Source organism: Oncorhynchus mykiss, chromosome Y (genome assembly GCF_013265735.2).
Source record: "Oncorhynchus mykiss isolate Arlee chromosome Y, USDA_OmykA_1.1, whole genome shotgun sequence".
In the NCBI taxonomy this organism is placed as follows: Eukaryota; Metazoa; Chordata; class Actinopteri; order Salmoniformes; family Salmonidae; genus Oncorhynchus; species Oncorhynchus mykiss.
In genome coordinates this window covers 5,727,787-5,752,756 of record NC_048593.1, presented here as the reverse complement: position 1 = coordinate 5,752,756, position 24,970 = coordinate 5,727,787, and the positions used below count along the sequence as shown (strand labels likewise).

General features: G+C 40.7%; 10 non-coding genes across 10 annotated transcripts; all 10 read left to right on the top strand.

Annotated features, from left to right (window-relative positions):
- The first annotated feature begins 26 nt into the window (after nucleotides 1-26).
- trnat-cgu lies at nucleotides 27-98 on the top strand. Its single transcript has one exon. It is a non-coding gene; the product is annotated as a tRNA-Thr (tRNA).
- Nucleotides 99-1,779: 1,681 nt separating this feature from the next.
- trnaa-ugc lies at nucleotides 1,780-1,851 on the top strand. The gene has a single exon. It is a non-coding gene; the product is annotated as a tRNA-Ala (tRNA).
- A 440-nt stretch (nucleotides 1,852-2,291) lies between these two features.
- trnat-ugu lies at nucleotides 2,292-2,363 on the top strand. Its single transcript has one exon. It is a non-coding gene; the product is annotated as a tRNA-Thr (tRNA).
- A 1,677-nt stretch (nucleotides 2,364-4,040) lies between these two features.
- Nucleotides 4,041-4,112, top strand: trnaa-ugc. Its single transcript has one exon. It is a non-coding gene; the product is annotated as a tRNA-Ala (tRNA).
- Nucleotides 4,113-4,552: 440 nt separating this feature from the next.
- Nucleotides 4,553-4,624, top strand: trnat-cgu. Its single transcript has one exon. It is a non-coding gene; the product is annotated as a tRNA-Thr (tRNA).
- A 1,667-nt stretch (nucleotides 4,625-6,291) lies between these two features.
- trnaa-ugc lies at nucleotides 6,292-6,363 on the top strand. The gene has a single exon. It is a non-coding gene; the product is annotated as a tRNA-Ala (tRNA).
- A 441-nt stretch (nucleotides 6,364-6,804) lies between these two features.
- trnat-cgu lies at nucleotides 6,805-6,876 on the top strand. Its single transcript has one exon. It is a non-coding gene; the product is annotated as a tRNA-Thr (tRNA).
- A 2,190-nt stretch (nucleotides 6,877-9,066) lies between these two features.
- trnat-cgu lies at nucleotides 9,067-9,138 on the top strand. Its single transcript has one exon. It is a non-coding gene; the product is annotated as a tRNA-Thr (tRNA).
- Nucleotides 9,139-10,812: 1,674 nt separating this feature from the next.
- trnaa-cgc lies at nucleotides 10,813-10,884 on the top strand. The gene has a single exon. It is a non-coding gene; the product is annotated as a tRNA-Ala (tRNA).
- A 1,185-nt stretch (nucleotides 10,885-12,069) lies between these two features.
- trnat-ugu lies at nucleotides 12,070-12,141 on the top strand. The gene has a single exon. It is a non-coding gene; the product is annotated as a tRNA-Thr (tRNA).
- The last annotated feature ends 12,829 nt before the right edge of the window (nucleotides 12,142-24,970 follow it).

Sequence of the window (24,970 nt, the reverse complement as noted above, 5' to 3'; positions counted from 1 at the left end):
TGTTGATGTATAGATATAGCATAGGGGGCATGGTGGCCAAGTGGTAAGGCGTCGGTCTCGTAAACCGAAGATCATGGGTTCAAATCCCATCCGTGCCTCTATAGAAAAGACTTCAATTTCCTTGGAAATTTTCATTCATTGGGGGACTTTGTAGAAAAGTCATGTTGTATCAATATTTGAACACAACTATTATATTAAGGGGAAGTATCTCTACGATAGAGCCACTTTACATGTTTGCTGTCCTACAGTATTCCCCAACTTGTCTTGTGAGAGTATTCACTTGTTAAATTAGCTTTTGCACAACTCCCACTTTCCACAATGTTGACATTCTAAGAATGAAATAGATGTGCAAAGTCATCTGTTTTTGTTAACTGGAGCACATGGGTTCAATCCCTGTTCGACGTTTATGGTAGATAGCTGATATTATGGAAATTTACTTTCATCACAACAGTGTAAAGAAAAGGTCAATTGTCTTGATAGGGCCACTGCGACCTGTATGCTCTAGTCGGCTGGCCCTCGCTACATATTCGTCGCCAGAACCACTGGCTCCAGGTCATCTGTAAGTCTATGCTAGGTAAAGCTCCGCCTTATCAAAGCACTAACAAGCGGCTTAGTCCTCGCGCAGCAGTCCCTTCCAGCTGCAGTCAGAGCAGGAGATGTTCACCCCTCCGCTTCCAGACTGCAAATCAATCCCGCATGTGAGAAGCCGCCGCTGGCTGATCCCGCCCTATCCTACTTAAAAAAAACACAATTAATCTGAATTAGGGCCAGACTAGTTCCCATCATTTTCTCACATTGCCATTGAAAGTTTTTTCTATTGTCTCTTTTTGGTCCATTTAGATTGTTAATGTAGACTTGTATAGATTTTTTTTTATTTTAAATGTTATGGTTAAAATGTTAATGTTTTACTGTGACTTGTTGTAGGCTCCTAAGTGGACCATAAGGTTAAAAACCAAACCAAATTAAGAAAACTAAACTGAAAAACAAAAAAATAGAATTAAAAATACAATTAAAAACTAAGTTGCTCCGCCAGAGTGTCTCTTTTGGGTCACTTTTGTTGGTCCCAAGCCCGGATAAAGGAGGAGGGTTGGAATTGTGACATTAAAAAAAAGAAGAATCGACAGAAGAAAGTTCATTTGTAGTTCTAAACATATTTAGGGTGTTTTTTACTCACTTCTTGTCTCTCCCACGGAGTTATTCCTCTCTCCAACAGCGTCCATCACAATTACATGATCATGGCCAATTATGCAAATTAGGTGATGACGTCATGTAGCGACTTCTAGCGTCTTTTAGGACAGCCAATAGCTACTTTCCTTACTGAGGAGTTGGCAACACTGCTAACTTTAAACATCAGCTATCTGAGCAGCTAACCGATCGCTGCAGCTGTACATTGCCCATCTGTAAATAGCCCACCCAATCTACCTACCTCATCGCCATGTTGTTTTTATTTACTTTCTGCACTTTTGCACACCAGTATTTCTACTTGCACATCATCATCTGCTCATCTATCACTCCAGTGTTCATTTGCTAAAATGTGATTACTTCGCTACTATGGCCTATTATTTATTGCCTTTTAAAAAAAATTCCCCTTCTATTTTGTTATTGACTGTGCGCTTGTTTGTTCCATGTGTAACTCTGTGTTGTTGTTTGTGTTGCACTGCTTTGTTTTATCTTGGCCAGGTCGCAGTTGTGTATGAGAACTTGTTCTTAACTGGCTTACCTGGTATAATAAAGGAGAAATTTTAAAAAATAAGAAACCATTTTTTTTTTCCTAAGAAAGGGGTTGTAGCTTAGTGGTAGAGCGCATGCTTTGCATGTATGAGGTCCTGGGTTCAATCCTCAGCTTCTCCATGTTTTTTTTTGCAAAGACCCAACTTCTACTTTCCAGAATGTTGAAATTCTAAGCAGGAAACAGAGATGTGCTAAATCATTTGGTATTGTAATCTGAAGAACATGTTTTCAATCCCTGTTAGTACATTTATAGAACAGAAGTGGCATGGTTGCCAACTTTTATGGCATCATTTTCAAAAACTGAAGTTCATGTTTTCGATCCCTGTCCGTACCTGTTTTAAGAATTGCTGCTATCATTTCATTGTAGTTTCAATGGAGTGGTGTATATATAAAGTACATTGTATTGATATTGCGTTTTATCTGCAAATGAAATGGGATGGAAGCTCAGAGGGGGAGTGCATGCTATATATGAGGTCCTTTCTCCTCTGAGTTTGTGTGCCAAATTCACATTTGCACAACTACTACTTTCCAGAATGTTGATGTATAGATATAGCATAGGGGGCATGGTGGCCAAGTGGTAAGGCGTCGGTCTCGTAAACCGAAGATCATGGGTTCAAATCCCATCCGTGCCTCTATAGAAAAGACTTCAATTTCCTTGGAAATTTTCATTCATTGGGGGACTTTGTAGAAAAGTCATGTTGTATCAATATTTGAACACAACTATTATATTAAGGGGAAGTATCTCTACGATAGAGCCACTTTACATGTTTGCTGTCCTACAGTATTCCCCAACTTGTCTTGTGAGAGTATTCACTTGTTAAATTAGCTTTTGCACAACTCCCACTTTCCACAATGTTGACATTCTAAGAATGAAATAGATGTGCAAAGTCATCTGTTTTTGTTAACTGGAGCACATGGGTTCAATCCCTGTTCGACGTTTATGGTAGATAGCTGATATTATGGAAATTTACTTTCATCACAACAGTGTAAAGAAAAGGTAAATTGTCTTGATAGGGCCACTGCGACCTGTATGCTCTAGTCGGCTGGCCCTCGCTACATATTCGTCGCCAGAACCACTGGCTCCAGGTCATTTGTAAGTCTATGCTAGGTAAAGCTCCGCCTTATCAAAGCACTAACAGGCGGCCTAGTCCTCGCGCAGCAGTCCCTTCCAGCTGCAGTCAGAGCAGGAGATGTTCACCCCTCCGCTTCCAGACTGCAAATCAATCCCGCATGTGGGAAGCCGCCGCTGGCTGATCCCGCCCTGGCCTACTTAAAAAAAACACAATTAATCTGAATTAGGGCCAGACTAGTTCCCATCATTTTCTCACATTGCCATTGAAAGTTTTTTCTATTGTCTCTTTTTGGTCCATTTAGATTGTTAATGTAGACTTGTATAGATTTTTTTAAATTTTAAATGTTATGGTTAAAATGTTAATGTTTTACTGTGACTTGTTGTAGGCTCCTAAGTGGACCATAAGGTTAAAAACCAAACCAAATTAAGAAAACTAAACTGAAAAACAAAAAAATACAATTAAAAATACAATTAAAAACTAAGTTGCTCCGCCAGAGTGTCTCTTTTGGGTCACTTTTGTTGGTCCCAAGCCCGGATAAAGGAGGAGGGTTGGAATTGTGACATTAAAAAAAAGAAGAATCGACAGAAGAAAGTTAATTTGTAGTTCTAAACATATTTAGGGTGTTTTTTACTCACTTCTTGTCTCTCCCACGGAGTTATTCCTCTCTCCAACAGCGTCCATCACAATTACATGATCATGGCCAATTATGCAAATTAGGTGATGACGTCATGTAGCGACTTCTAGCGTCTTTTAGGACAGCCAATAGCTACTTTCCTTACTGAGGAGTTGGCAACACTGCTAACTTTAAACATCAGCTATCTGAGCAGCTAACCGATCGCTGCAGCTGTACATTGCCCATCTGTAAATAGCCCACCCAATCTACCTACCTCATCGCCATGTTGTTTTTATTTACTTTCTGCACTTTTGCACACCAGTATTTCTACTTGCACATCATCATCTGCTCATCTATCACTCCAGTGTTCATTTGCTAAAATGTGATTACTTCGCTACTATGGCCTATTATTGCCTTTTAAAAAAAATTCCCCTTCTATTTTGTTATTGACTGTGCGCTTGTTTGTTCCATGTGTAACTCTGTGTTGTTGTTTGTGTTGCACTGCTTTGTTTTATCTTGGCCAGGTCGCAGTTGTGTATGAGAACTTGTTCTTAACTGGCTTACCTGGTATAATAAAGGAGAAATTTAAAAAAATAAGAAACCATTTTTTTTTTCCTAAGAAAGGGGTTGTAGCTTAGTGGTAGAGCGCATGCTTTGCATGTATGAGGTCCTGGGTTCAATCCTCAGCTTCTCCATGTTTTTTTTTGCAAAGACCCAACTTCTACTTTCCAGAATGTTGAAATTCTAAGCAGGAAACAGAGATGTGCTAAATCATTTGGTATTGTAATCTGAAGGACATGTTTTCAATCCCTGTTAGTACATTTATAGAACAGAAGTGGCATGGTTGCCAACTTTTATGGCATCATTTTCAAAAACTGAAGTTCATGTTTTCGATCCCTGTCCGTACCTGTTTTAAGAATTGCTGCTATCATTTCATTGTAGTTTCAATGGAGTGGTGTATATATAAAGTACATTGTATTGATATTGCGTTTTATCTGCAAATGAAATGGGATGGAAGCTCAGAGGGGGAGTGCATGCTATATATGAGGTCCTTTCTCCTCTGAGTTTGTGTGCCAAATTCACATTTGCACAACTACTACTTTCCAGAATGTTGATGTATAGATATAGCATAGGGGGCATGGTGGCCAAGTGGTAAGGCGTCGGTCTCGTAAACCGAAGATCATGGGTTCAAATCCCATCCGTGCCTCTATAGAAAAGACTTCAATTTCCCTGGAAATGTTCATTCATTGGGGGACTTTGTAGAAAAGTCATGTTGTATCAATATTTGAACACAACTATTATATTAAGGGGAAGTATCTCTACGATAGAGCCACTTTACATGTTTGCTGTCCTACAGTATTCCCCAACTTGTCTTGTGAGAGTATTCACTTGTTAAATTAGCTTTTGCACAACTCCCACTTTCCACAATGTTGACATTCTAAGAATGAAATAGATGTGCAAAGTCATCTGTTTTTGTTAACTGGAGCACATGGGTTCAATCCCTGTTCGACGTTTATGGTAGATAGCTGATATTATGGAAATTTACTTTCATCACAACAGTGTAAAGAAAAGGTCAATTGTCTTGATAGGGCCACTGCGACCTGTATGCTCTAGTCGGCTGGCCCTCGCTACATATTCGTCGCCAGAACCACTGGCTCCAGGTCATCTGTAAGTCTATGCTAGGTAAAGCTCCGCCTTATCAAAGCACTAACAAGCGGCTTAGTCCTCGCGCAGCAGTCCCTTCCAGCTGCAGTCAGAGCAGGAGATGTTCACCCCTCCGCTTCCAGACTGCAAATCAATCCCGCATGTGAGAAGCCGCCGCTGGCTGATCCCGCCCTGGCCTACTTAAAAAAAACACAATTAATCTGAATTAGGGCCAGACTAGTTCCCATCATTTTCTCACATTGCCATTGAAAGTTTTTTCTATTGTCTCTTTTTGGTACATTTAGATTGTTAATGTAGACTTGTATAGATTTTTTTAAATTTTAAATGTTATGGTTAAAATGTTAATGTTTTACTGTGACTTGTTGTAGGCTCCTAAGTGGACCATAAGGTTAAAAACCAAACCAAATTAAGAAAACTAAACTGAAAAACAAAAAAATACATTTAAAAATACAATTAAAAACTAAGTTGCTCCGCCAGAGTGTCTCTTTTGGGTCACTTTTGTTGGTCCCAAGCCCGGATAAAGGAGGAGGGTTGGAATTGTGACATTAAAAAAAAGAAGAATCGACAGAAGAAAGTTAATTTGTAGTTCTAAACATATTTAGGGTGTTTTTTACTCACTTCTTGTCTCTCCCACGGAGTTATTCCTCTCTCCAACAGCGTCCATCACAATTACATGATCATGGCCAATTATGCAAATTAGGTGATGACGTCATGTAGCGTCTTTTAGGACAGCCAATAGCTACTTTCCTTACTGAGGATTTGGCAACACTGCTAACTTTAAACATCAGCTATCTGAGCAGCTAACCGATCGCTGCAGCTGTACATTGCCCATCTGTAAATAGCCCACCCAATCTACCTACCTCATCGCCATGTTGTTTTTATTTACTTTCTGCACTTTTGCACACCAGTATTTCTACTTGCACATCATCATCTGCTCATCTATCACTCCAGTGTTCATTTGCTAAAATGTGATTACTTCGCTACTATGGCCTATTATTGCCTTTTAAAAAAAATTCCCCTTCTATTTTGTTATTGACTGTGCGCTTGTTTGTTCCATGTGTAACTCTGTGTTGTTGTTTGTGTTGCACTGCTTTGTTTTATCTTGGCCAGGTCGCAGTTGTGTATGAGAACTTGTTCTTAACTGGCTTACCTGGTATAATAAAGGAGAAATTTAAAAAAATAAGAAACCATTTTTTTTTTCCTAAGAAAGGGGTTGTAGCTTAGTGGTAGAGCGCATGCTTTGCATGTATGAGGTCCTGGGTTCAATCCTCAGCTTCTCCATGTTTTTTTTTGCAAAGACCCAACTTCTACTTTCCAGAATGTTGAAATTCTAAGCAGGAAACAGAGATGTGCTAAATCATTTGGTATTGTAATCTGAAGAACATGTTTTCAATCCCTGTTAGTACATTTATAGAACAGAAGTGGCATGGTTGCCAACTTTTATGGCATCATTTTCAAAAACTGAAGTTCATGTTTTCGATCCCTGTCCGTACCTGTTTTAAGAATTGCTGCTATCATTTCATTGTAGTTTCAATGGAGTGGTGTATATATAAAGTACATTGTATTGATATTGCGTTTTATCTGCAAATGAAATGGGACGGAAGCTCAGAGGGGGTGTGCATGCTATATATGAGGTCCTTTCTCCTCTGAGTTTGTGTGCCAAATTCACATTTGCACAACTACTACTTTCCAGAATGTTGATGTATAGATATAGCATAGGGTGGCATGGTGGCCAAGTGGTAAGGCGTCGGTCTCGTAAACCGAAGATCATGGGTTCAAATCCCATCCGTGCCTCTATAGAAAAGACTTCAATTTCCTTGGAAATTTTCATTCATTGGGGGACTTTGTAGAAAAGTCATGTTGTATCAATATTTGAACACAACTATTATATTAAGGAGAAGTATCTCTACGATAGAGCCACTTTACATGTTTGCTGTCCTACAGTATTCCCCAACTTGTCTTGTGAGAGTATTCACTTGTTAAATTAGCTTTTGCACAACTCCCACTTTCCACAATGTTGACATTCTAAGAATGAAATAGATGGGCAAAGTCATCTGTTTTTGTTAACTGGAGCACATGGGTTCAATCCCTGTTCGACGTTTATGGTAGATAGCTGATATTATGGAAATTTACTTTCATCACAACAGTGTAAAGAAAAGGTCAATTGTCTTGATAGGGCCACTGCGACCTGTATGCTCTAGTCGGCTGGCCCTCGCTACATATTCGTCGCCAGAACCACTGGCTCCAGGTCATCTGTAAGTCTATGCTAGGTAAAGCTCCGCCTTATCAAAGCACTAATAGGCGGCCTAGTCCTCGCGCAGCAGTCCCTTCCAGCTGCAGTCAGAGCAGGAGATGTTCACCCCTCCGCTTCCAGACTGCAAATCAATCCCGCATGTGGGAAGCCGCCGCTGGCTGATCCCGCCCTGGCCTACTTAAAAAAAACACAATTAATCTGAATTAGGGCCAGACTAGTTCCCATCATTTTCTCACATTGCCATTGAAAGTTTGTTCTATTGTCTCTTTTTGGTCCATTTAGATTGTTAATGTAGACTTGTATAGATTTTTTTTTATTTTAAATGTTATGGTTAAAATGTTAATGTTTTACTGTGACTTGTTGTAGGCTCCTAAGTGGACCATAAGGTTAAAAACCAAACCAAATTAAGAAAACTAAACTGAAAAACAAAAAAATACAATTAAAAATACAATTAAAAACTAAGTTGCTCCGCCAGAGTGTCTCTTTTGGGTCACTTTTGTTGGTCCCAAGCCCGGATAAAGGAGGAGGGTTGGAATTGTGACATAAAAAAAAGAAGAATCGACAGAAGAAAGTTAATTTGTAGTTCTAAACATATTTAGGGTGTTTTTTACTCACTTCTTGTCTCTCCCACGGAGTTATTCCTCTCTCCAACAGCGTCCATCACAATTACATGATCATGGCCAATTATGCAAATTAGGTGATGACGTCATGTAGCGACTTCTAGCGTCTTTTAGGACAGCCAATAGCTACTTTCCTTACTGAGGAGTTGGCAACACTGCTAACTTTAAACATCAGCTATCTGAGCAGCTAACCGATCGCTGCAGCTGTACATTGCCCATCTGTAAATAGCCCACCCAATCTACCTACCTCATCGCCATGTTGTTTTTATTTACTTTCTGCACTTTTGCACACCAGTATTTCTACTTGCACATCATCATCTGCTCATCTATCACTCCAGTGTTCATTTGCTAAAATGTGATTACTTCGCTACTATGGCCTATTTATTGCCTTTTTAAAAAATGTCCCCTTCTATTTTGTTATTGACTGTGTGCTTGTTTGTTCCATGTGTAACTCTGTGTTGTTGTTTGTGTTGCACTGCTTTGTTTTATCTTGGCCAGGTCGCAGTTGTGTATGAGAACTTGTTCTTAACTGGCTTACCTGGTATAATAAAGGAGAAATTTAAAAAAATAAGAAACCATTTTTTTTTTCCTAAGAAAGGGGTTGAAGCTTAGTGGTAGAGCGCATGCTTTGCATGTATGAGGTCCTGGGTTCAATCCTTAGCTTCTCCATGTTTTTTTTTGCAAAGACCCAACTTCTACTTTCCAGAATGTTGAAATTCTAAGCAGGAAACAGAGATGTGCTAAATCATTTGGTCTTGTAATCTGAAGAACATGTTTTCAATCCCTGTTAGTACATTTATAGAACAGAAGTGGCATGGTTGCCAACTTTTATGGCATCATTTTCAAAAACTGAAGTTCATGTTTTCGATCCCTGTCCGTACCTGTTTTAAGAATTGCTGCTATCATTTCATTGTAGTTTCAATGGAGTGGTGTATATATAAAGTACATTGTATTGATATTGCGTTTTATCTGCAAATGAAATGGGATGGAAGCTCAGAGGGGGAGTGCATGCTATATATGAGGTCCTTTCTCCTCTGAGTTTGTGTGCCAAATTCACATTTGCACAACTACTACTTTCCAGAATGTTGATGTATATATATAGCATAGGGTGGCATGGTGGCCAAGTGGTAAGGCGTCGGTCTCGTAAACCGAAGATCATGGGTTCAAATCCCATCCGTGCCTCTATAGAAAAGACTTCAATTTCCCTGGAAATGTTCATTCATTGGGGGACTTTGTAGAAAAGTCATGTTGTATCAATATTTGAACACAACTATTATATTAAGGGGAAGTATCTCTACGATAGAGCCACTTTACATGTTTGCTGTCCTACAGTATTCCCCAACTTGTCTTGTGAGAGTATTCACTTGTTAAATTAGCTTTTGCACAACTCCCACTTTCCACAATGTTGACATTCTAAGAATGAAATAGATGTGCAAAGTCATCTGTTTTTGTTAACTGGAGCACATGGGTTCAATCCCTGTTCGACGTTTATGGTAGATAGCTGATATTATGGAAATTTACTTTCATCACAACAGTGTAAAGAAAAGGTCAATTGTCTTGATAGGGCCACTGCGACCTGTATGCTCTAGTCGGCTGGCCCTCGCTACATATTCGTCGCCAGAACCACTGGCTCCAGGTCATCTGTAAGTCTATGCTAGGTAAAGCTCCGCCTTATCAAAGCACTAACAAGCGGCTTAGTCCTCGCGCAGCAGTCCCTTCCAGCTGCAGTCAGAGCAGGAGATGTTCACCCCTCCGCTTCCAGACTGCAAATCAATCCCGCATGTGAGAAGCCGCCGCTGGCTGATCCCGCCCTGGCCTACTTAAAAAAAACACAATTAATCTGAATTAGGGCCAGACTAGTTCCCATCATTTTCTCACATTGCCATTGAAAGTTTTTTCTATTGTCTCTTTTTGGTACATTTAGATTGTTAATGTAGACTTGTATAGATTTTTTTAAATTTTAAATGTTATGGTTAAAATGTTAATGTTTTACTGTGACTTGTTGTAGGCTCCTAAGTGGACCATAAGGTTAAAAACCAAACCAAATTAAGAAAACTAAACTGAAAAACAAAAAAATACATTTAAAAATACAATTAAAAACTAAGTTGCTCCGCCAGAGTGTCTCTTTTGGGTCACTTTTGTTGGTCCCAAGCCCGGATAAAGGAGGAGGGTTGGAATTGTGACATAAAAAAAAAGAAGAATCGACAGAAGAAAGTTAATTTGTAGTTCTAAACATATTTAGGGTGTTTTTTACTCACTTCTTGTCTCTCCCACGGAGTTATTCCTCTCTCCAACAGCGTCCATCACAATTACATGATCATGGCCAATTATGCAAATTAGGTGATGACGTCATGTAGCGACTTCTAGCGTCTTTTAGGACAGCCAATAGCTACTTTCCTTACTGAGGAGTTGGCAACACTGCTAACTTTAAACATCAGCTATCTGAGCAGCTAACCGATCGCTGCAGCTGTACATTGCCCATCTGTAAATAGCCCACCTAATCTACCTACCTCATCGCCATGTTGTTTTTATATACTTTCTGCACTTTTGCACACCAGTATTTCTACTTGCACATCATCATCTGCTCATCTATCACTCCAGTGTTCATTTGCTAAAATGTGATTACTTCGCTACTATGGCCTATTATTGCCTTTTTAAAAAATGTCCCCTTCTATTTTGTTATTGACTGTGCGCTTGTTTGTTCCATGTGTAACTCTGTGTTGTTGTTTGTGTTGCACTGCTTTGCTTTATCTTGGCCAGGTCGCAGTTGTGTATGAGAACTTGTTCTCAACTAGCTTACCTGGTTAATTATAGGTGAAATAAAAAAAAAAGAAACATTTTTTTATTTCCCAGAAAGGGGTTGTAGCTCAGTGGGAGAGTGCATGCTTCGCATGGATGAGGTCCTGGGTTCAATCCCCAGCTTCTCCATTGAAATTTTTGCAATGGCCCATCTCCTACTTTCCAGAATGTTGAAATTCTCAGCAGGAAACAGAGATGTGCTAAATAATTTGCTCTTGTAATCTGAAGAACGTGCGTTCAATCCCTGTTCGTACATTTATGGAACAGAAGTGGCATGGTTGCCAATGTAACAGGGTTATATTGGTGATTCCCCTTGCCACTTTATTGTTAAGCCAATGGGTTTTTGGTTTGAGTTTGTTTTGCCTTCACCTACTCAACATGGCATCTTATTGGCTGGTTTGCGAAGCTTGCTTACGAGGGGGGATGTTCCAGTTAGAATCGTCCCAGTGAACAAGCACCAAACCAGCGGTAAGTTGTTGGTTGCAAAGCACTGTACATCAAAAGTTATTTTTACACTCTCAAGTGATGATTTAAATGTACAATTTATATCAAATTGTTTGTAAATGTTATTCGAACATCACACATAAGATGCAGCGTTTTTTTAGAATATTTGTTGTGCATTTTGTTGTAGAGAATTCCCGCCAGTATTAGCTAGCAACTTACTGTGTCTGGTGGGGGGTTCATATATTTTGTACAGTGCGTGAGTGCAGAGTTGGAGGGTGAGACGTGCATTGCATGACGTGCAATTTTGTGTCGTTCTTATCAGGTACATTGTTAAAGATATTATATTGTATATTGTAATTGTATTATTTTGGTAACTAGCCCAGTGAACAAGCACCAAACCAGCGAATAAAGCTACATGACTGGTGCTACATGTTGGAGTTCTGTGTCGATGACTGATTGTACACAACGCAAGACGAGTACTGTTACACCAACTTCAATTGCATCATTTTCAAAAACTGAAGTTCATGGGTTAGATGTCCATACTTGCTTGTATTTAGAATTGCTGCTATCATTTCACTGTAGCTTCAATGGAGTGGTGTATATAAAAAGTACATTGTATTAATATTGCATTTTATCTGCAAATAAAATGGGATCGAAGCTCAGAGGGGGAGTGCATGCTATTTTAGTATGACGTCCATGGTTCAATCCCAAGGTTCACTGAGTATTTGTGTGCCAAATTCACATTACACAACTCCTACTTTTCAGAATGTTAAAATTCTCACAGGAAACAGAGATGTTATTTGTGTGCCAAATTCACATTACACAACTACTACTTTCCAGAATGTTGATAAATATCTTGCAGCATAGAGTGGCATGGTGGCCAAGCGGTAAGGCGTCGGTCTTGTAAACCGAAGATCATGGGTTCAAATCCCATCTTTGCCTTACTGAAAGATAGCTGGTACCATGGGAAGGTTCTTTCACTGGAGGACTTTGAAACAAAAAACATTTTCTCAAAATGGCAACCCTGCCATTATATAGTAAGGGGATGTGCCTCTACGGTAGAGCTAATACTTGAAATGCATGCGCTCTGAAGTTAATCCCCAAATTCTCTGATGAGTATATTTAGTTGTGAAATTAGCTTTTGCACAACTCTACTTTCCAGAATGTTGACATTTTAAGAAGGAAATAGATGTGCTAAGTCATCTGTTTTTGTAAACTGAAGCACATGGGTTCAATCCTTGTTCGACGTTTATGGAAGCTAGATGATATTATGGAAATTTACTTTCATTAGAACAGTGTAAAGAAAGGCTCAATTGTATTGATATGGCCACTACGACCTGTATGCTCTAGTCGGCTGGCTCTCGCTACATATTCGTCGCCAGACCCACTGGCTCCAGGTCATCTTTTTAGTCTATGCTAGGTAAAGCTCCGCCTTATCTCCCGTAGTACGCGCTCCAGCAGGTATATCTCACTGGTCATCCCCAAAGCCAACACCTCCTTTGGCCGCCTTTCCTTCCAGTTCTCTGCTGTAGCCACTGTAGACAACAAATCCCATGCTTTTGTTTGAGGTTAACATTTTGTGTAATTCCACTAAGATTTATAGGGTGAAAATGCAAGCTTGTATAAGTTAGTAACACACACTGTCCGCATTAGGGAAATTTGCGCAATATACAATTTACTATGGCAAAGAAATTCAACATGTCAATTTAAGATGATTGTATTTGTTGCCTACTCACAAAGTATTACCAAAAGTACAGTGTAGGATTGGAGGTGCTGGGGAATGGAATGGACGGACCCCGATCTGGACGTCCGCGGGTGGCCAACAGGTTATCCAGCTGGTCGAGGGTAAGGGTGGTGTCCCTGCAGGGCCCTCTCATTCCATCCCACGCTGGCAGCCAGGGTCCTGAAGTCCAGGTGACGGAGGAGTGGACAGCGGTGTGGGTCGTGGTGTTGGTTGGGGTGAAGTTGATGGAGGTGTGGGAGAACCCCCTCTCTCCCATCGTTCCTTGGTGAGCAGCACAAGTCGTGACACAACTAAACACCCTGGATTCTTTACACACACATTGAAAGGCAAAACTTTTGACTCATAAGACCAAAGTACAGATTTCCACCAGTCTAAGGTCCATTGCTCGTGTTTCTTCGCCCAAGCAAGTCTCTTCTTATTATTGGTGTGCGTCCTTTAGTAGTGGTTTCAATGGAGCAATTTGACCATGAAGGCCTGATTCACGCAGTCTCCTCTGAACAGTGTATGTTGAGATGTGTGTTTCTTGAACTCTGTGAAACATTTATTTGGGCTCCAATCTGAGGTGCAGTTAACTCTACTGAACTTATCCTCTGCAGCAGAGGTTACTCTGGGTCTTCCTCATGAGAGCTAGTTTCATCATAGCACTTCATGGTTTTTGCGACTGCACTAGAAGAAACTTTCAAAGTTCTTGAAATGTTCCATATTGACTGACATTCATGTCTTAAGTAACGTTGGACTGTTGTTTCTCTTTGCTTATTTGAGCTATTCTTGGCATAATATGGACTTGGTCTTTTACCAAATAGGGTTGTCTCAACACAACCTATTGGCTCAAACGCTTTAAGAAGGAATGAAATTCCACAAATGAACTTTTAAGAAGGTACACCTGTTAATTGAAAAACATTCCAGGTGACTACCCCATGAAAAGGGTTGAGAGAATGCCAAGAGTGTGCAAAGTGGTCAAGGAAAAGGATGGCTACTTCGAAGAATCTATATTTGGATTTGTTTAACACTTTTTTCTTACTACATGATTACAATTGTGCTATTTCATAGTTTTGATGTCTTCACTATTATTCTAAAATGTAAAAAATTGTAAAAAGAAAGAAAAACCCTTAAATGAGTAGGTGTGTCCAGACTTTTGACTGGTACTGTATATATTGTGATATTGCAAATATGGTACAATCCAAGGGTGCAAAGCTTTTGGAGACTTACCCAGAAAGACTCAGAGCTTTAATCGCTGCCAAAGGTTATTCTAACATGTATTGTGAATACTTAAATGTGAATACTGTGTGAATATTGTAAATGAGATATTTCTGTATTTAATTTAATACAATTGAGAAAAAATTAAAAACATATTTTCACTTTGTCATTATGGGGTATTGTCTGCAGCTGGGTGAGATGATAAAAAACTATAATTTAATCCATTTGGAATTCAGGCTGTAAGAAAACAAAATTAGGAATAAATTAAGGGGTATACTTTCTGAAGGCACTGTATATCTGCAAGAAAGTGATTAATGAGCGACTCTTTGAAAGGGGGTCATATAAACATTGCCTTATTTAAAAAGTATAAAAAATAGCAATCATGCTATAATCGGCATAGTTTCTCAGACCAAATCTTCATTCTGGTTTAAACAAAGCAATCTGATCATACTCCAGTAAAATACACGCTACAAGGAATGCAAAAAAAAAACTGGAGAGATTGTGTATTTCAGGACTTTGGACAGCAGCGATATTGGCAAAGCGATATCTGTCATCCAGCACCACATGACAGTAGACAGCGGCCATCTCATGTGAAGTTGGCACTGGGGAAATCCCATGTAATGAAAAACGAGGCCAAGGAGGAAAAAAGACTGAACTCTATGCTAAACTGTTCTGCCACATTCATTTAAAATGTTACATCTTTCAATTTGTAAATAATAGGGAATACATCTGCAAATAATTGAAACTGACTACTCAAACTACACTGTAGAGCTTTAGTGTGTCTGTGCATTATTTATTTTATTTAACCAGGAAGGGCTCATTGAGATTTTAAATCTTTTTTTCAAGAGCGTCCTGGCCAAGATAGGCAGCAACCAAGTCATTACAAAAATTACAGACAAACAACATGAAAAACTACAAGTAATCTAGTAAAAACCATATAATTCACAAGATTATAACAAAATCAAAAACAGCAAATTAAAAACATTGACAGGTCGGGGAATCAGTCTCAAGATCATTCATCAGTGATTTAAAAATACCAATCGGGACAGGTTCTTCCAGTTTAAAAGTATTTTGTAAGGCGTTCCAAGACGATGACACAGAGGACATAAAAGCCCTTTTACCAAATTCCGTTTGGACATTTGGAACAGTTAGCAGGATAAAGTCCAGCGAACGAAGAGAGTACCCACCACATTTCTGAACAATAAAAATGCCCAAATAAAAAGGTAGTAAATCCAAAATGGCTATGTAAATAAAAGTATACCAGTGACTGAGCCTACGAGTGACTAGAGAAGGCCGGCCAACCCTGTTATACAAAGTGCAGTGGTGGGTAAGGGTTTTGCAGTTTAAAATAAATCTCACAGTGCCATGGTAAAGGGTGTCAATTGATCTCAAACACTGAGCGGAAGCATTCATATATAAAATATCCCCATAGTCTAGTAAAGGCATAAATGTAGCTTATTACTAGCCTCCTCCTGGCTTCAACAGAAAAACAGGCCTTATTCCTAAAATAAAATCCCAATTTCAGCTTCAAGTTGTTGAATAACAATTTAAAAGAGAGGCCATCATCAATTAAAATTCCAAGTTATTTGTATGAGGTTACAACTTCAATCTCCTTGCCCTGACAGGTAGTAATAGTTGAAAGGTTCAGAGGTCTATTTCTTGCTTTAGAAAACACCATTAGTTTAGTCAGTATTGAGGATAAGCTTCAATTGACACAAGGTATGTTGAACAGTATAAAAAGCAGTTTGCAAGTTCTGGGAAGCTTTTGAAAGAGATGAGGCACAACAGTAAATAACAGTATCATCAGCATAAAAATGAAGTTGTGCATTTTGGACATTTTTGTCTAAATCATTTATATAAATAGTGAATAAGAGAGGACCAGGAAAAGAGCCTTGGGGCACACCATTAAAGACAGACAATTTAACAGACATAAGCCCATCAAATTGAGAGCACTGAGTTCTATCAGACAGATAGTTAGCAAACCATGCAACTGCATGCTCTGAAAGACCTACACTCGACAATCTCTGCCTTAGTATAGCATGATCAACTGTATCAAAAGCCTTAGAGAAATAAATAAAAAGTGAGACAGACACAGTGCTGTTTTTTGTCAAGGGCTTCAGTGGTATAATTTACAACCTTCATGGCTGCTGTAATTGTGCTATGCTTCTTCCTGAAGCCCGATTGGTACATTAATACAATAGAGTTAGAAAATAAAAACTAATTTAGCTGTTCACTCACAAGGGTTTCAAGTATTTTCACCAGGGGTGACAGCTTTGAGATTGGCCTATAATTATTTAAAATAGTTGGATCTCTCCCTTTTAAAAGTGGTAGGACAAATGCTGATTTCAAGATCTTTGGAATTTCATTACATTCCAGGGTTAGATTGAACAGATATGTAAGTGGTTCAGCTATGAAATCAGCTGCCAGATTTAAAAAGAAGGGATCCAAAAGATCAGGACCTGCAGGCTTTCTCTGATTTAAGGATTTCAGGGCTTAAAGTACCACCTGCACTGAGAATGGCAAAAAGCTAAAAGTTTGACCCGCTCTCACTGGTTCTTCCACACAGGGTTGTAGAGAGACAGAGGACACTGAATCAAACAGCCCACCAGATGATACAAAGTAAGTCATTGAAACTATTTAGTTTTGTCATATACAGCAACAGAGTCCTTCAAAAAACATGACGGTAATTAATTAACATTACTGTTACCAGACATAGACTTAATAACCTCCCAAAACATTCTAGGTTCTGTAACGATTGTCGTCGGGAGAAGGAGAAGAGGACCAAGGTGCAGCGTGGTAAGTATTCATAATACTTTTAGTAAATACGAATACTTGAACAAAAACAACAACACAACAAACGAACAGTTCTGCAAGGTGCAATACACACAAAACAGAAAACAACTACCCACAACCCATAGTGGGAAAACAGGCTGCCTAAGTATGGTTCTCAATCAGAGACAACGATTGACAGCTGCCTCTGATTGGGAACCATACCAGGCCAAACACATAGAAATCTAACACACAGAACAAAACATAGAATGCCCACCCCAACTCATGCCCTGACCAAACTAAAATAGAGACATAAAAAAAGGAACTAAGGTCAGGACGTGACAGGGTCATTCAGGTTATCAGTGGTAACAGACATCAAATATTCAGATTTAGCCTTCCTGAGAAGAAAATAACACTTGTTTCATAACTGCCTAAAAATAAGCCAATCAGCATCAGAACATGATTTCCTTACTTTAGCCCAGGCTAGATTACGGTTGTGAATAATACAAGACAGCTCAGAAGAAAACCATGGATTAACCCGCCCTTTAACCCTGAACCTGCGGAATGGGGCATGTTTGTTTACTATTTGGAAAAAACCACCATGAAAGAATTTCCCAGCAGTTTCCACATCAGGGATAAACTCAATCTGCTCCAGTCAAAATAAAACAAATCATGACAGAAAGCCTGCTCATTAAAACACTTCAAATTTCTCTTACGAATAAAACGTGGGTTTGTTTTAGGAACCTTAGTATTTCTAACAACAACAACAGCACAATGGTCACTTACATCATTACAAAAAACACCAACCGCAGAATATTTATGTGGAACATTTGTCAATATCAAATCAATCAGGGAAGATTGATCTGGGCATTTAAGATTTGGGCGAGTGGGTGAGTTAATCAATTGGGTAAGATTCATAGAATTACAAAACATTTTTAAATCATCAGACACAGGCTTTAACAAACACCAGTTGAGATCACCAATCAAGATAATTTCACTGTAAAGAAGTTTAGACATAAGGTGAGTCAAAGAAGAAAATGCATCACCAAGAGCACAGGGGGGTCTATAACAGCCAATCACAGTTATAGAGAGACCCTTTGAAACCTCAATATTCAAAGCAAGAAATTCCAACTGTTAACATATAGTTTCAGACTTTGCCACGCTTACAGGGAATGTGGTTTTTACATAAATAGCCACACCCCCACATTTCTTAACCTGATCAGTGCGATAAACATTGTAACCACTTATACATTTATCAAAAACAGACTTGCTGAGCCAGGTTTCAGAAAGCACAATTACATCAGCATCAGTTGATTTAGCCCAAATCCTAACCCCTTCAATGTTTGACAACAGGCTGCGTACATTTAAATGAAAAATACTTATCCGCTTGACTCAAGTCATTGCACGCACCCCTGTTCGAACAGGAAGCACCCTACCCCCAGCCATAAACTGCCAGTTTCAGTCCCTACCTCACGATCCCCTGACACACAAATACCTTCTTGCATAAACACACACACTCCATCCCCCCTCTACTGGTCGGGTGCCCAGAGCAGAAGGCTCTGCTGTGCACCATAGGGGCTCCTGCTCTGGCTGGAGCAGGTCCGCCTCCAACCCTTCGGGACCAGTCAGAAGACCACCACGACAAGACTCCACCTACATTATTCTATGTATAAAAACTGTTGTAACCTTTGTCTAAGACCTTTTTCAGCTAACTCCATTTTGAGTTATATGAATCAGGTCCGTGCACATTAAAACTGCAGGACAAGATATATTTTGACTCAATAAACTGCCTTTTTGTTACAACTGAAATCCACTCTGTCCAGCGTCCATGATTTGGTCTCACTCTCCTGTAAGTAAATTATCAACAATACCAAAACCAGATCTTGATTTAAAATCATAGGGGGTTTGGAGACATTGTATATCAGGGCCAGGGTTAGGTTGCACGTTACCTGATATCAACAAAAGAAGAATAACTAGGCACCTCGGTTTAATAACATTGTACGGCTTCTTTTTTTTAAGAGACCTACCGCAAGCGAATTCTACAAGTGAGTTTCCAGACAATACAAAACAGTCATTTAAAACCATTAGACCTTGGTAGTGACACAAATTCGTACTGTTCACATCATGCCACAAATACATTGCCACTTGGACGAGTGGACCGAGTGAAAAAGAGCGAGTTCCTGCAGACAAAATGTCTAATGGACGGGAGAGCACATTGTCAGATGTCCTCACCCAGCGGCAATGTTCGTTTTCTCCAGAGTTCAGTAAAGTCAGTGCACAAAGCAATCCCACGAAAGTTGTGATTTCCTCTGACAAATGTAAAAAATAGAGTCCAAAGAAGGTAAGGGGAGAGAAGGACAGCTGATGAGTCTGAATGTGAGTATTTGTGCGTGAGTAGATTGGGTGTTGAGGTCGTAGGTACAACTGTAAGCAATTCCGTTCTCAAATGTCTGTTTAATGTGAGAAACAAAATGAAAAACACCTGTTAGACCATTACAATGCGGACTGTCGTGCAGTTTTACTATTACCAACAAGACAACGAAGACGTGTCATGGAGACTTATAACGGACACTTTCCAACACCAAAAGTTCCCACGCTGAGCGATATTGGTTACTACACTATTATGCATACAATCCAAGTCATACGTTTATTGTCATTCATACTCTTATTTTTAACCGACTATCTTTGCAAAAGTGTTCATTGTGTCAATTCAGAGCTCGGAAATATTGGAATAATGTGTTTAAGGGGACTGACATTCAAGGCGCACAACAGGAGAACACAACAACTACATTTTCAATTGACAATCATTGCTTTAAATGGATGTGGTCGATAGATTTGTATAGGCATATATAAACAATGTATTTAACTTGTAAACCAAGGTTGGATTAGTAGGTCTAACCAACATGCACCTGGATAATCGCGTTATGAATCGGGACGGGCTCCCACGTCCTCAAAAACACATTATGACATAATAAAGAGTTTAATCTTTCACGAATAAAAGACATAGAAGCATACCCATTCATACAGGTTTTACACATTCCATTTCTCCATGGCAATAGAATGTAAACATTCTATTTTGCGCCAAACATCGCCTACAACTCAATTCTAAGTGCAGCATATTGGACGACTCCACAGTCATTGATCATTCGCGACTTTAAGTAATTCCTGTTATCTCTAGAGCATCCCGTGTATCTATAGCGCTGCATTTCTTCCTCATCTTACCATGGATAGGGTTTGGTGCATTCCGGAGTTCACTTATGGTCCCACAAAGGTAATCTTAGGAGAAATTAATTTTAGCATACTGTAAATGCCTGTGCATAATGTGCATAACAAAGCATCATTATTTTCATTATCTTCAAAGGAATTCTGTAGGAGCAGCCTTAATTTTCAGACTCTGCAGGCCTGCTGGAAGGAAAATATTACAATAAACAGGTAAGATTCATCCCACAAAAACATAAACAACAGAAAGAGAGTTGTATTTCAAGACAGTTTAGAGAAGGTGATCATAAGAGTTCTTAATATCACTTGCAAATTGTGAGGCATGAGCAGTTGTGAAATATTGCGTGAGGCCCTTCTGAAAGCACATGATATGGTATTTCGTGGCACGGTCTCACACCTTACCTCATCTTGCAGAAGAAGCTCATGGTCCACGATCTGCTGCTCCAGAGTCAAGGCAAGGTCCCGCCCCATGTCACAACGGAGCACATGAGCAACTGGCTGGTGTCTCAGGGCAAAAAATCCCTTAGGGAGAGGTGAGTACCACGTCAGCACTCACCTTCACTGCCATTCCCTGCCAACAGCAGCACTCCAGGAGGTGTGGGTAAAATAAACAACAGCAAAATCAGAAGCCAGGAAAGTTGAATTACTCTGTGTTTTATTTGAAGGGTGTGGAAGGAAACCCTGGAGGAAGGAAACAACCTCGCTCGGCTGGTAATAGAATGAGAGTTAGAGACATACTACAAGTTAGTGAGCTCTTTACTAGCCTTTCAACAACGAGTTAGCACAGCAGAAGACAGTGTTCTCTGTGAGCACATTGCACATCGTTTAGCTTTGTCTTCTCCTTTTTGTTGATTTCAGCGATCCTAAGGTCCACAGCGTCGTGGAAAGAGCTGTGAGGAGCATTCTGGGCGAGCAGTCCAATGAGCCCCATAGCAACCTGCTCAGCCCATCTCAGGTGGTGGTGGAGGTGGTGCCCAGGCTCCTCCTGGCCCTGTGGCTTCAGCCAGAGGAAGGCCATTCAGAGCACCCAATCCTAATAAGCGGGATTGCCGTGGGCATGGTGGCGGCCGTAGTGGAGAAGCTATCCTGCATGTTAATGGACCCTTCCCCTCACATCCCTTTCTCCCGGGCTGCTGCTTTTGACTCTGTGCAGTCGATCCTTGGGAGAATCAGTCAGTCCTTCTCCACCGATGACCTGCAGAGCCCTTTTTATATGAGCTCTGTCTGTGCCTTTGTGGTGGACGAGGTGCAGAGCTGCTTCCAGCCCCCTGCAGCCACCCTACCAGTTCCCCCTGTTCTCGCGGTGGCCGTTTCCACCACACTACCAGCTGACATCCAAGCAAGTGAGTGGCAATGATAGAGAGCACTCTGACAGACGCCTGTTCTGATGACATCTTGCTGCCTTGTAGTAGTAGAGCTCATCAGGATTGTTGTTGTCACCCATAACACAGACCCGGCTTCTTCCCACCTGGAGGTTGTGGACATCACCCTTAACAGAGAGGCAGATCAGGATTCTTCCCACCTGGAGGTTGTGGACATCACCCGTAAGACAGAGGCAGATCCGGCTTCTTCCCAACTGAAGGTTGTAGACATCACCCCTAACACAGAGGCAGATCCGGCTTCTTTCCAACTGAATGTTGTAGACATCACCAGTAACACGGAGGCAGACCCAGGTTCTTCCCACCTGACAGTTGTGGACATCACCTCTAACACAGAGGCAGACCTGGCTTCTTCCCACCTGGAGGTTCAAGACATCACCCCTAACACAGAGGCAGATCCGGCTTCTTCCCACCTGAATGTTGTGGACATCACCCCTAATACAGAGGCAGAGCCCATCTCTTCCCTCTTGGAGGTTGTGGACGTCACACCTGAAGAAAGGACTCTCACGTTGGCCGTCTTCGCCACTCTGCCAGCTGACATCCAAGCAGGTGAGTAACACTTAGAGAGCACTCTGACAGGTGCCATTTGTCATGACATCTTAGTAGAACCTTTCAACTGGCCAGTGTTTAGAAGCTACGGTTTGCATTTGTTTACATTCTGGTCCTCTTTTTTCCCTTTCCAGAGGATGTTGCTGTGGTCATCCCGGATGTCACCCCACACGTCACCAAGGACGTGACACTGGATGTTCCATGCAGAGCTAGGAAAGGGGCAGTCCGGTGATTCTTTTGCAGGCTTTGGAGGGCAGTGTGCTGCTGCGCCTGCCACAATGAATAGGACGAACAATATGAATTATTCATCAGACCTTCAGAAATGGGTTGAACCATAGACCATTAAATTATTCGCATTATAATTGGACTCAATTCTGCTTTTCTTCTGTTTACTACTTAATTTCAGAACTTTTCTATAAACTTTCACTTTGCAAGTGTGGAGTAGGTTGTGTAAATAAGTGGGAAACATCCCTATTTTAATGCTTTTAATAATTTACTTTGTATATTTAAAAAAAATATGTATTATTTGACAACAAAAAAAACAGAGGGCGCTCAACTAACGTTGAGTTGAGGTGCAACCAAACATTTTAATCATCATAGAAAAGGAAAAAGCCCAACTCTTGCTCACTATAAAAAAAATGCATTGTTTTATTCAGGCAAGGTTAAAAGATTAACGTTTCGGCCTAGTTTTTGACGATATGCAAGTTGTGTTTACCCAGTAAAAGGGTGACCCACACTCACCCTGGTTCTTGAGGGTTGAAGACAGTGAAATATGATCATTAAGTAAATGGGACTTTTCAATTCTTGAATAAAAATCTTTAATGAACATGAATTTAAATACAATTGACTTGAGGATCAGAGCAGGCAGGCTGACTGGCTAGCCCTGAAGGCCCTCTGCCTCTACCTCTGTGTGGTTCATCTCAACCAAGAGGTTGTGGGTTGTCTTTCTCTCTGTGGGTGTGAATCACTATGACCTCTCCCTCTGCCTGCCATTCGGCTGATCAGAAGCCTTCTGCTCTTTCTTGCTCACATGAACAGGAGGAATGGCCTCTGGGGTATCCTCCTCCTCTATCTAATGTCTCTTCCACCTCCTCTTTCTGACCGTGTTCGACTGAGGTTACTCGTTCTCTCTCCCTGGATGTTGGATAGTTCCTCCTCCTCTGTGTCTTTGTGAGTTTGGAGAGAGTTATCCTGTTCCGGCTCCCTCTAAGGGTGTGCACCGTAATCTCTTTCGGTGTGTTGAGGGGTTCAGTGGTTTTGGAGGGAGTCTGAAGTTCGATCTCTAGCGATGAGTGTGGGGGCTGTCCCGTGGTGGTGTCCCCCTCCCTCCTAAGGAGGAGCCACTGAGACATGTGATGAGGCCAAGGAAGATCCCTCTGCAAGGACGGGATAGGACACATCACAACACTGCTGCTCATTCATATTCAAACGCACCTCAGAGTATGAACACAAACATGGATGCCCCCCACACACAATGAACTTACCTGTACATATCAGAATCATACATTCGACAGACACCTCTTCCCCCACATGTATTGATCACCCACCTCAAACATGTTGAGTCAATTCCAGATGCTGGAATGGTGCTGGAATGCAGGTGCAGTAGGGCCAAGTATGTCATGATGTGATACCATGTGTACCCCATATCCTGTGTTTGTGTTGATGTTTTTTTTTTATTGAACTTATCTTTAAACAGGGTTTAAGAGTCACACTGAGATGAAACATTTATTTTACAAGAGTACCCTGTAAAAGTTGAAGTCATATTGAACAACTACCAGAGAGAACCTTCTCTACATAGGAATTGCATACCATATATTTTCCATACATCAAAATAATACTTTGTCAATCAGCAATTACTAACTTAGATAAGGCCTCAACAAGGCCCCAGTTAATGGTTGAAAATAACTTATGCATATCAAGCATTGATCAATGACACTCTTAGGGATTTGTTGGATCGGTTCGTCTTTGTTTACCTGGACGACATCCTGATCTTCTCCAAAAACCCTTCCCTGTCCCACCTCACTCAAGCAGGTTTTTGCGGGAATCCCGAGACTGACAGGGCATTCATAGAGCTCAAGGGACGTTTCACCTCCGGACCCATCCTCGTTCATCCTGATTCTACTAGCCCCTTTGTGGTAGAGGTGGATGCCTCGGACACCGGAGCTGGTGCGGTACTTTCGCAGTGGAAGGAGGAGGACAAGGAACTGCACCCATGCGTCTTTCTCTCCAAACGGTTCTCACCAGCGGACTGCAACTACGATGTAGGCAACCGGGAGCTCTTGGCTGTTAAATGGGCCCTTGAGGGATGGAGACACTGGTTGGAACCACTGCTTCATCATCTGGTCTCTTCACTGCACCTGGGTCCAACCTTACCATGTCAAAGTTATAGCATCTCTTAATTAATCCCTTCTCTTAACATGTATGGCCCCAAAACATAATCAAGCAGCTGACCAATTACGCAAGACTTTAGTTCTAAGTTAACTGATAATAATCAACAACTGGATAAATTTCTTAATTTCTAAAGTGAAACTATCCTCCGCATTGGAGTACCTCTAAAAGTACAAGTTTAACCAGTATTTCAGTTGTTGAAGTGTGGCAGGCCTGTGAGCCTGGGCCGGTGCAGCTTTGCCCCAAAATGGCTGACCACAGCCAGGAACAGCAGGTTACCTGCAAGAAACCACAACACTACAGTAGCCAGGAATCTCAAATTATAAACGCTGGGTTTTTTTAAAACTATAAATGGCATATCAGTTTGGATACTAGGCTGCAACTGGGACAACATTTTGTTTTACAGGGGGGTGAATATGTAAGGGGCTTAATACAGTTGTATTCCAGCCACTAGGGGGTACTCTGGTGAAGCCCATGGGAAATAAAGAAATATAGTTGAAGTGAATTGGGAAGAGTAAGAATGAAA